We start from the raw sequence: 9930 nt of genomic DNA on the forward strand, positions 1-9930 counted from the left end.
GCTGGTGTAATTGCATTGTTGCTGGGTGAGGTGCTGTCAGTGGCGACCATTCCCACAACCTTTAAAAGGTCATCTGATGCACCAGCTGACTGTCGTTCATTCTGCAGCGACCATGGTGGGAGAAGGAGCTTTCTGGGAGCAATGGTTCTACAGCTGTGTTCGGTTTATCTGGTGTCGTTATCGTTCTGTGCGGTGCTTTGCAGCAGAAAGCTAAAGGTACCGTCACACATAGCGACGCTGCAGCGATACCGACAACGATCCGGATCGCTGCAGCGTCGCTGTTTGGTCGCTGGAGAGCTGTCACACAGACCGCTCTCCAGCGACCAACGATCCCGAGGTCCCCGGTAACCAGGGTAAACATCGGGTAACTAAGCGCAGGGCCGCGCTTAGTAACCCGATGTTTACCCTGGTTACCATCCTAAAAAGTAAAAAAAAAAAAAACACTACATACTTACCTACCGCTGTCTGTCCTCGGCGCTCTGCTTCTCTGGTCTGGCTGAGAGCGCCGGGCAGCCAGAAAGCAGAGCGGTGACTTCACCGCTCTGCTTTCCGGCTGACCGACGCTCACAGCCAGAGCAGGAGGAGAGCAGAGCACAGCGCTGGAGGACAGACGGCTGTAGGTAAGTATGTAGTGTTTGTTTTTTTACTTTTAGGATGGTAACCAGGGTAAACATCGGGTTACTAAGCGCGGCCCTGCGCTTAGTTACCCGATGTTTACCCTGGTTACCAGCAAAGACATCGCTGAATCGGTGTCACACACGCCGATTCAGCGATGTCTACGGGGAGTCCAGCGACGAAATAAAGTTCTGGACTTTCTTCCCCGACCAGCGATCTCCCAGCAGGGGCCTGATCGCTGCTGCCTGTCACACTGGATGATATCGCTAGCCAGGACGCTGCAACGTCACGGATCGCTAGCGATATCGTCTAGTGTGACTGTACCTTTAGTGTGGTATTTTTAATACCCTGTCCCTTTCAGTGTTTGTCTTGCCTTACCTTATCTTGTGTTGTCTTAGTGCAGTGGTTTGACCATTGTTCTCACCTGCCAATTCCCTACTTAGGGATAGGAGCAGGGCGAGTGAGGGTTTAGTTATCCTGATCAGCAACGGGTTGAAAGAACCCATATAGGGACTTTAGTAAGAGCAGGGCACATCCTCAGGTGAGTGCAGGAGGTGTCCATTCCCTGTTCCCTACCGACAGGGCCCACCATTGTTAAAGCTTCCCTGGTGTCCCCTGGTGTGTTGTGCCATCTGGTGACTGACCAATCGTGAGGTTGTGTCACACAGCTTCAATCACATCGTGACATTACCACCGCCCTTGTTCATCATGGAGTGAGGAACAACAGGTGGGAATCATCGTTTCCCTTCTTAAGGGTGATCCCCAATCCTGGGCCTTCTCCCTGCCGACTAGTTCTCCATCTCTACGGTCAGTGGATGAGTTTTTTTGCGGCTCTGGTGTATGGTGATCCTGATGGCGTCTCCCTGGCGGAATCCCGACTCCGTAAAATCAAGCAGGGGGACTGGCCGGCTGTGGAGTACTGTTCAGAGTTCAGGAGGTGGGCCACTGACACTCAGTGGAATAACCTTACCCTTAGGAGCCATTTTAAGCAGGATCTGTCCCCAAGGTTGCTGGATACTCTTGTGCAGTACACTGCCCCCAGGAGACATTGGATGTCCCTTGCCATCCGGGTGGATAGACGTTTGAGGGAGAGGCATACACCAAATGTGCCCCTGTAGTCCTTGCTAGGGAAGAGGACACACCTGAGCAGGCAGATTAACCCATGCATGTGGGAGGAGTTGGTTCCCAAATGGGGTTACCTGCGGTTCGCCATGGAGTGGGGTCATGTTTTTACTGTGGGCAGACCAGTCATTTTATCAATGTCTACCCAGCACACTCCAAAGTACCTGCCTGCACCATCTAAAGAGCCGCGTCCCCCTGGTCGTGTGGAGTGAGGCTATCAGGGTGTGTATATTTCCTCCATTTTCTCGTCTGTGTACCTTACCTGCTGAGGTGGTTGTTGGTGAGGTAACTGAGAATATTCCAGTGCTGGTGGACAGTGGAGCAGGAGTCAATTTGGTAGATGCTCATTTTGTCCAGGCCCAGGCCTGATGAGTGGGATGCTTGCTAGATCCTTAAGCATCCAGGCCACTGACTCTGCCCCGCTCAGCTAGGGGAGGGTTACCCAAGTCGTAGACAATATACATCTGCGTATAGGGGCTTGTCATGAAGAGTCCCTGTCGTGCTTCGTCCTTGGAGAGCATTCCAACTCCCATGGTCTTAGGACTTCTTTGGTTGAAAAAACACAACCCGGTCATAGATTGGCGGTCCATGGAAGCTGGGGTCAGTCGTGTATGGACTGCTGCCTGGGAAATACGATCTCTGCCATCCTTCTACAGCCTACCCCATCTTCTTCGGTGGGGGCAGCAGAGGTGCTGCCAGGGAGTAGAGGCGACTCTACCCTCACCTCATCCTAACCCTGTGTGTTATTGTCTTCTTAGAAGGAGGGGTCAGGGGAGGGTGGTGGTTCCCTCTGTGCATAGTGGCTGCGGCGGCGATACGCGTGGGGCTCTTTCTCTACACCCCTTCCTGACAATCGGTTGGTCATTTATGGCATGCGGCTCTGCAGTATTACTGCTGCCCCTTGGCTTCCTGGCTCTATTCCACCACGTCTCAGATTCAGCTGAGTATTCATTCGGCAGTTTGCCGTTTCTTTAGATCCTTTACAGGGGAGCTCTATTCCATTCATTTAGGTCATATCCAACTTGGGCCATATTTAGCTACCCATATACCATGAGCTGGGTCTCGATGTGCCTTATGGATATATAATACATACTTTTCTCATTATTTCTGAGCTCAGGTATTTTTTCAGAGCTCTTATTTCATGTTTTGTTGATTTATAGGTGGTATTTATACTGTACTGCTTCTTTTCCTATGGCATATCTGAGTGGGCCAATAAATGTGATTACATGTTTGGAGGGTCAGTGGGTATACATTATGTGTACATTGCCGTCTATTTACGAGGTATATCGGGGTGTTTTACACATTGTTGTATTTTAAGTGTTTTTATGTGTTTTTGTGGTGTTCAATAAACATGTTTTGCTATTTTGCTATATGGTTGTGCAGGCCTGGTTTAGTCCATTCTTTTCTCTTTCTGGTTTGTGTTATTTATTAGTGGACTTGGCCTTGCACCCTTTCTACTCTTATTTTTTACGGCTAGAGTGCACCCCGTATCCATTTTGTGTAGGGGATGTGAGTTAGGTGACACAGGGGGATGCCTCTGTTGTCAATTCTGTAAAGAGTTCACCATCTTGTGGCAGATGCATGTGTGAAAATAAACATTCAGGTCTGGACCTGTGTGTGTGTGAATGAATACGTATGGGTGTCCACCAAAAACATCAGGTGGAAGTGTGGTACTGGAATCTGTAGTTCTAGGGCAATCGGGCCATATCAGGTGTCAGCCATTCTCAGCCCGGGGACTTTTTGTATGAATGTTGGTTCTAATTAAGTATTTATGTAGTGCTGGTGGTTCTGGAGCTGTATTTTGGTATAGATGATTCTTGAGCTGTATTCGTGTACTGATGGTGATTCTTGAGCTATATTTATGTGCCAATGGTGGGTCTGAAGCTATACTCATGAACTGATCGTTATGGTGCTATATTTATGTACTGATGGTGGTTTTTTAGCTGTATTATTGTACGGACGGTGGTTCTGGAGCTGTAATCATGTACTGATGATAGTAGTTCTGGTACTTTATTTACTGATGATGGTTCTGGTGTTGTAGTTTTATACTGATGGTGGTTCTGGCACTGTACTTATGTAGTTGTGGTGTTTCTGGAGCTGTTTGCATGTGCTGATGGTGGTTCTGGAGCTACATTCATGTACTAATGTGAATTCTAGAGCTGCATTCATTTACTAATGGAGGTTCTAGTTCTGTATTGTACTGATGGTGATTCTGGCTCTGTATTATCGTACTGATAGTGGTTCTAGAGCTCTACTGATATACTGGTGATGATTCTGGATCTGTATTAATGTATTGTTGGAGGTTCTGGAGATGTATTCATGTATTGGTGGTCTGGGACTGTTAATTTACTGATGGTGGTTCATGAGCTAAATTCATGTATGAATGATGGTTTTGGAGCTATATTCACGGACTGATGTGGTTCTGGAGCTGTTTTTTTGTACTGATAGTGCTTTTGGTGCTTTATTTGCTTACTGATGGTGGATCTGGCACTTTATTTTTTTACTGCTGGTTCTGGTGCTGTAGTCATGTATTTGTGGTGGTTCTGGAGCTGTATTCATGTACTGGTGGGGGTTCTGCTGCTGTATTCATGTACTGCCAGTGGTTTGGGAGCTGCATTCATGTATTGATGATAGTTCTGGAGCTGTACTTAGGTACAGATGGTGATTTTTGAGCTGTATTCATGTACTGATGGTAGTTCTAAAGCTATATTCATGTGCTGATGTTGGTTCTGCAGCTGTATTCTTGTACTGATGGTAGTTCTGAAGTTGCAATCATGTTTTGGTGGTTTTGGTGCTGAATTCATTTACCAATGGGTTTTCTGGCTATGTATTCATGTACTGATGATGGTTCTGGTGCTGTATTCATGTATTGATGGTGGTTCTCGAGCTGTTTTTTCTATTGATGGTGATTCTGGACTTGTATTTGTGTACTGATGGTGGCTCTAGAGCTGTATAACAAGAATTGCTTAAAGCTCATGGAACAATCATGTTTCACATAAAATGTCTTTTTATTTAAATTAGATATGCACTAAAATATTCAAAGGGCTAAATGTCCTTAGGTAGACCTATACTAATTTCTGCATTAACGTGGAGGTTGGCGCCCTAAATTATATATGATAATGGCGCATCTACTCCTCGTCGACTGTTCCTAGGTAACCCTAAGTCACCTTAATAGATTTAGTGAAAAAAATGAGTAGAGAGTGAGTGCTCAACTGTGAAGTTTGAGGTGCTCAGAACTAAGTAATAGAATAATCTTGGTAGATAAACTTCGGCACTCAAAATAAAGGTCATCCAAAGAAAAAAAGATAATATTCATATGGTATCTGAGGGAATGTAAGGGTCCAGGAGCGTTTACATGGTGCCCCACGGAACCATGTAAATTCTCCTGGACCCTTACATTCTCTCAGATACCCTATGGAGACACCGAAAACAGATATTTCTTGCCAAGCTAAAACATCATATGAATATTATCTGTTTTTCTTTGGATGAACTTTAGTCCGCTAGTAGGTCTTTTCAATTTAAAACATTCTTCATTAATCACATTTTTGAATAGTGATGAGCGAGTATACTCGTTGCTCGGGTTTTCCCGAGTATGCTCAGGTGGTCTCTGAGTATTTGTTAGTGCTCGGAGCTTTAGTTTTTGTTGACGCAGCTGCATGATTTACAGCTTCTAGACAGCTTGATTACATGTGGGGATTCTCTAGCAACCAGGCAACCCCCACATGTACTCAGGCTGTCCAGCAGTTGTAAATCATGCAGCTGCATCAACAAAAACTAAATCTCCGAGCACTAACAAATACTCGGAGACCACCCGAGCGTGCTCGGGGAAACCCGAACAATGAGCATACTCGCTCATCACTAATGCTGAAGTTTATCTACCAAGATTTAGTGAAACAGTCAAGAATGAATCTTGTTGGTAGGCATAAATGATAAAGCAAAATGAATGGAAAGGTACTTATCTTTATGATGTTATATCCTTTGCCTATAGACTGTGGAGGCTATGGTGGTTCTGGATCTGTATTCATGTACTGGTGGTGGCAATGGAGCTGTATTCATGTATCAATTGTTGTTCTGGAGCTGTATTCATGTACTGATAGTGGTTCTGGAGCTGTGTTAATGTACTAATGGTAGTTTTGGAATTATGCTCTTGTACTTGTGTTGCTAGAGTTTTTTTATACACTGATGTTGTTTCTGATACTGACTGTTGCTCTTGTGCTGTATTCATGTAGGTTATGGTGCTGTTTTCCAGTATTGATAATAGTTCTGATTCTACATTCATGTAGTGATGTTACTTTTGGTGCTTTATGTACTAATTATTGCTTATTTTACTGTATTTATGTACTTATGATGGTTTTATTGCTATATTTATGTACTGATGATTAAAGTGGTGATGTATTTGAGTTCTTTTGGCGGTTCTGGTGCCTAAATTATGCACTGATCGTGGTTCTGATGCTGTATTTATATAGTGATGATTGTTTTGATGCTGGATTTATGTACGGATGATGGTTCTGCTACTCTTAAATTGTACTGGTGTTGGTCTGGGAACCAAATTCATGTGCTGAAAATGATTCTGCTGCTATGTTCTTGTAATGATGAAGGTCCTTGTGCTATGTTAATGTTTTAATGGTGGCTTTAGTGCTGTATTTGTGTACTGACTGTGGTTTTGTACTCGTGGTGTTGTACTGATGTACTGATCTTTGTTCTGGTGCTTAATTAAATTACTGATGTTGACTCGCATGCTGTGTTTTTGTACTATTAGTTTTGGAATGTTAGTCATGTACTAATGACAGTGCTAACTTTATATTCTTGCACTATGTACTGATGATGGTCCAGACTAAGAGCATTCTCACGTATAGTTGTGGTGCTGTTTTCATGTTCCATTTCTGGTTCTGTTTTTATCTTTTGCTCGTGGTTCTAGTGATGTACAGTATTTTTGTACTAATATTCTGTTCATTATGGATTTACAGATGTGGACTCAGGTGCTGTATGTTTGTACTTAAATTGATTATGGAGCTGCACTTATGCACTAATTATGGTTCTGGTACCGAAGTCATGTAATGATAGCTTTGGTGGTGTATTCATGTATTTATGTTGATCAGTTTGTTTGCACTGATTATTGTTCTGGTCCTGTATTTTTTTTTACTGATGTTCTGGTGCTGTATTCATGTACTGATATTGGTTTTGGTGCAATAATGATTCTTCTTTTGCTGTATTCATGTACTGATAATTTTCCTGTGCTGTATTTCTGATGAATGTTGTGCTGTATTGATGTACTAATGTTTCTTTCTGTTTTTTTTTTCTTTACTTATGGTGGTTCTGGACCTCTGTGTATTGACGACTATCTTGGTGCTGTGTTCATGTACTAATGATTGTTGAATTGCTATTAGTGATGAGCGAACATGCTTGGATAAAGTGTTATCCGATCATGCTCGGGTGTTATCCAAGTATCTTGAATGTGCTTGAATAATATGATTGAGTCCCCACAGCTGCATGATTTGCGGCTGTTAGAAAGTCACAACACATGCAGGGATCTCCTGTTTGTTAGACAGCTGCAGCACATGTGAGGATTGCCTAGCAGCCGCAGAACATGGAACCATAGGGACTCAAACATTATATTCCAGCCTGCCCAAAATACTTGGATAATACCCGAGCATTCTCAGATAACACGTTATCCTAGCACATTCGCTCATTACTAGTGATGAGCGAGTATACTCGTTGCTTGGGTTTTCCCGAGCACACTCGGGTGGTCTCCGAGTATTTTAGTGTTCGGAAATTTAGTTTTCATCGCCGCAGTTGAATGATTTACAGCTTCTAGCCAGTTTGATTACAAGTGGGGATTCCATAGCAACCAGGCAACCCCCACATGTACTCAGCCTGGCTAGTAGCTGTAAATAATTCAGCTCTAGTGATGAAAACCAAATTCTCCGAACACTAACAAATGCTTGGAGACCACCCGAGCAACTAGTACACTCGCTCATCACTACTCATTACTAATTGCTCTACTTATGTACCAAATAATATTATTTCTCTGGTGTTTTCTGTGTTTAAATACATATTGTTGTTGGTTCAGAAGTTGTAGCGGGTACTAATGACAGCTCTGTTTTATTCATATGCCAATGGTTTTGGTGCTGTTTTTTTGTACTGATTGTGGTTATGATGCTGCATTCTGGTAAAGATGGTGATTTTGCTGTTGTACTTGTACACTGGTGATGGTTATGATTCATGTACTGATCATCTTTTTAGCTCTTAATGAATTTACTGATGTTCATTCTGATGTTCTGGCACTGAATTCATGTTCTTATGGTTCTGGTGATGTATTAGTGTTGTCATGGTGATTTTGGTGCTCAATGTATGTACTGATGGTGATTCTGGTGCTGAATTCATGTACTTATTTTGGTTTTGGTGCCATACTCATGTAATGATGGTGGTTGTGGTGATGTATTCATGTACTGATGATGAATCTGGTGCTTTATTCTTGTGGTGAGGTAGTGATTGTGATTTCAGTGCTATACTTCTGTATAGATTCTGGTTCTTCAGCTGTATTCAGGTAATGATGATGATCCTGGTGCTCTATTCATGTACTGATGATAATTCTAATTCTCTACAAATTCAGCAAATGGTGTAGGTAAAATGTGCATCATGTCAATTTTTGGAGCGGATTGAATCTCAAATAATTGTAGACTTCCTCCCTTGCAATCAAGGGATCAATGAAAATCTCATGTGTTGTGAATTTTGCTGCCTATCCCACGGGTAATCCACAACAAAATGTGAAATTCTAGGAAGAATAGAACACTTTATAAATTATAACATAACATAAATCTGCAGAAGGTTGGCGTGGCAGAGGAACCTGCATTTGAGTAAAGTGTTTTATTTTTTTCCTATCCATCATGGCAAATCGGCAAACAGATTTACTCCAAAAGCCATTTAATTAGTTGAAGATTTGCCACCGCTATGGTCTCGGTGATTTATTTCAGAATAGCTTTGGAAGTTGTCTTCAACAATTTAGCCTATGTGATCAGACACTAAGACCATTAGTTAAAGGGGTTGTGCACTTTTACTTTCAGATTAACTTTAACTGTACCGAGTTAGTCCTATTATGGTTTTATCATGCTACCAGAGTTTGTACACCACTAGATAATATTCCTGTACTAGTGTATTCTACTTCCAATATACGGAATAATGTATTTGCCTTTTTTCCTGATCATTTCTAGCTTTCTAATTCTCCAATCAGCCGTTGTGAATGTTGCATATATGCTAGTATGCTTTGACTTTGCAGATCGAGTAGCAGGCAGAACCCGGTGCTCCATTTCTTAGGCATATGTATCCAGCATCAAGACTCAATGTGATGCTTCAATAAGAACTTTGCAGTACAGACGTCCTGCTGTCTGCTAGGTCCAACATACTGAACTGAGGGATTTTTTGTTTTGTTTTTATATTTTTAGTGCTCAGAGATTTATATTGTAGCTCCAAATCCTCTGCATAGTCCTACAGTTAAATAATGAAATCCTGGCTTCCAGCAGCCATCACTTATAGCTTAGAAGCTTACCGCATATACATTTGCATCAATACCGAGTGGCACAAAAAACAAAAGTATGTTAAGAAATTCATTGTCACAGAATATTGATATAAATTTGACACAACACTAAAGAGGACACGTCACTAGGTCAAAAGTGGCCAATTTTTTGCTCTTATTTTATTCCCACTGCTCCTCCGAGTAATGTGATTTTATAACTCCACCAAACTGTTCCAAACTAATGGACCTATTTACATTGTGCTCTATTTTATGGTCTTCACCAAGAGGACACAGCTCACACAATTCTTTGGTATTGGATCCGTTGAAGCGTCTGACCACGCGAAACGGCCATCGTCCCCTGCTGTACCTGCTCCCCTGCATCCATGTACTCACTACCCTGAATAAAGAAGAATTGTTTTAGTTGTTCATGAAGTGCCACATTTTAATTTCCTTTTAGCTTGGATCATCAGAAAATGAGTCTGACCTATTGTTTAAATCAGGTTTTTGTGTTACATGTTTTTTTTTTTTTTACTTTACAGTGTTTTTATTTCTTGCACATCACAATCTGTAATGAAGAAAACTAGAAATTCTGCAATTTTCACTCTGCCCACTGGGGCTATTTTTTACGACCCTTTCTGTTTCAGGAAACAACATAGGTACATAGTTGCAATGAATAGATC

The sequence above is a fragment of the Ranitomeya imitator genome, chromosome 9 (genome assembly GCF_032444005.1).
Source record: "Ranitomeya imitator isolate aRanImi1 chromosome 9, aRanImi1.pri, whole genome shotgun sequence".
In the NCBI taxonomy this organism is placed as follows: Eukaryota; Metazoa; Chordata; class Amphibia; order Anura; family Dendrobatidae; genus Ranitomeya; species Ranitomeya imitator.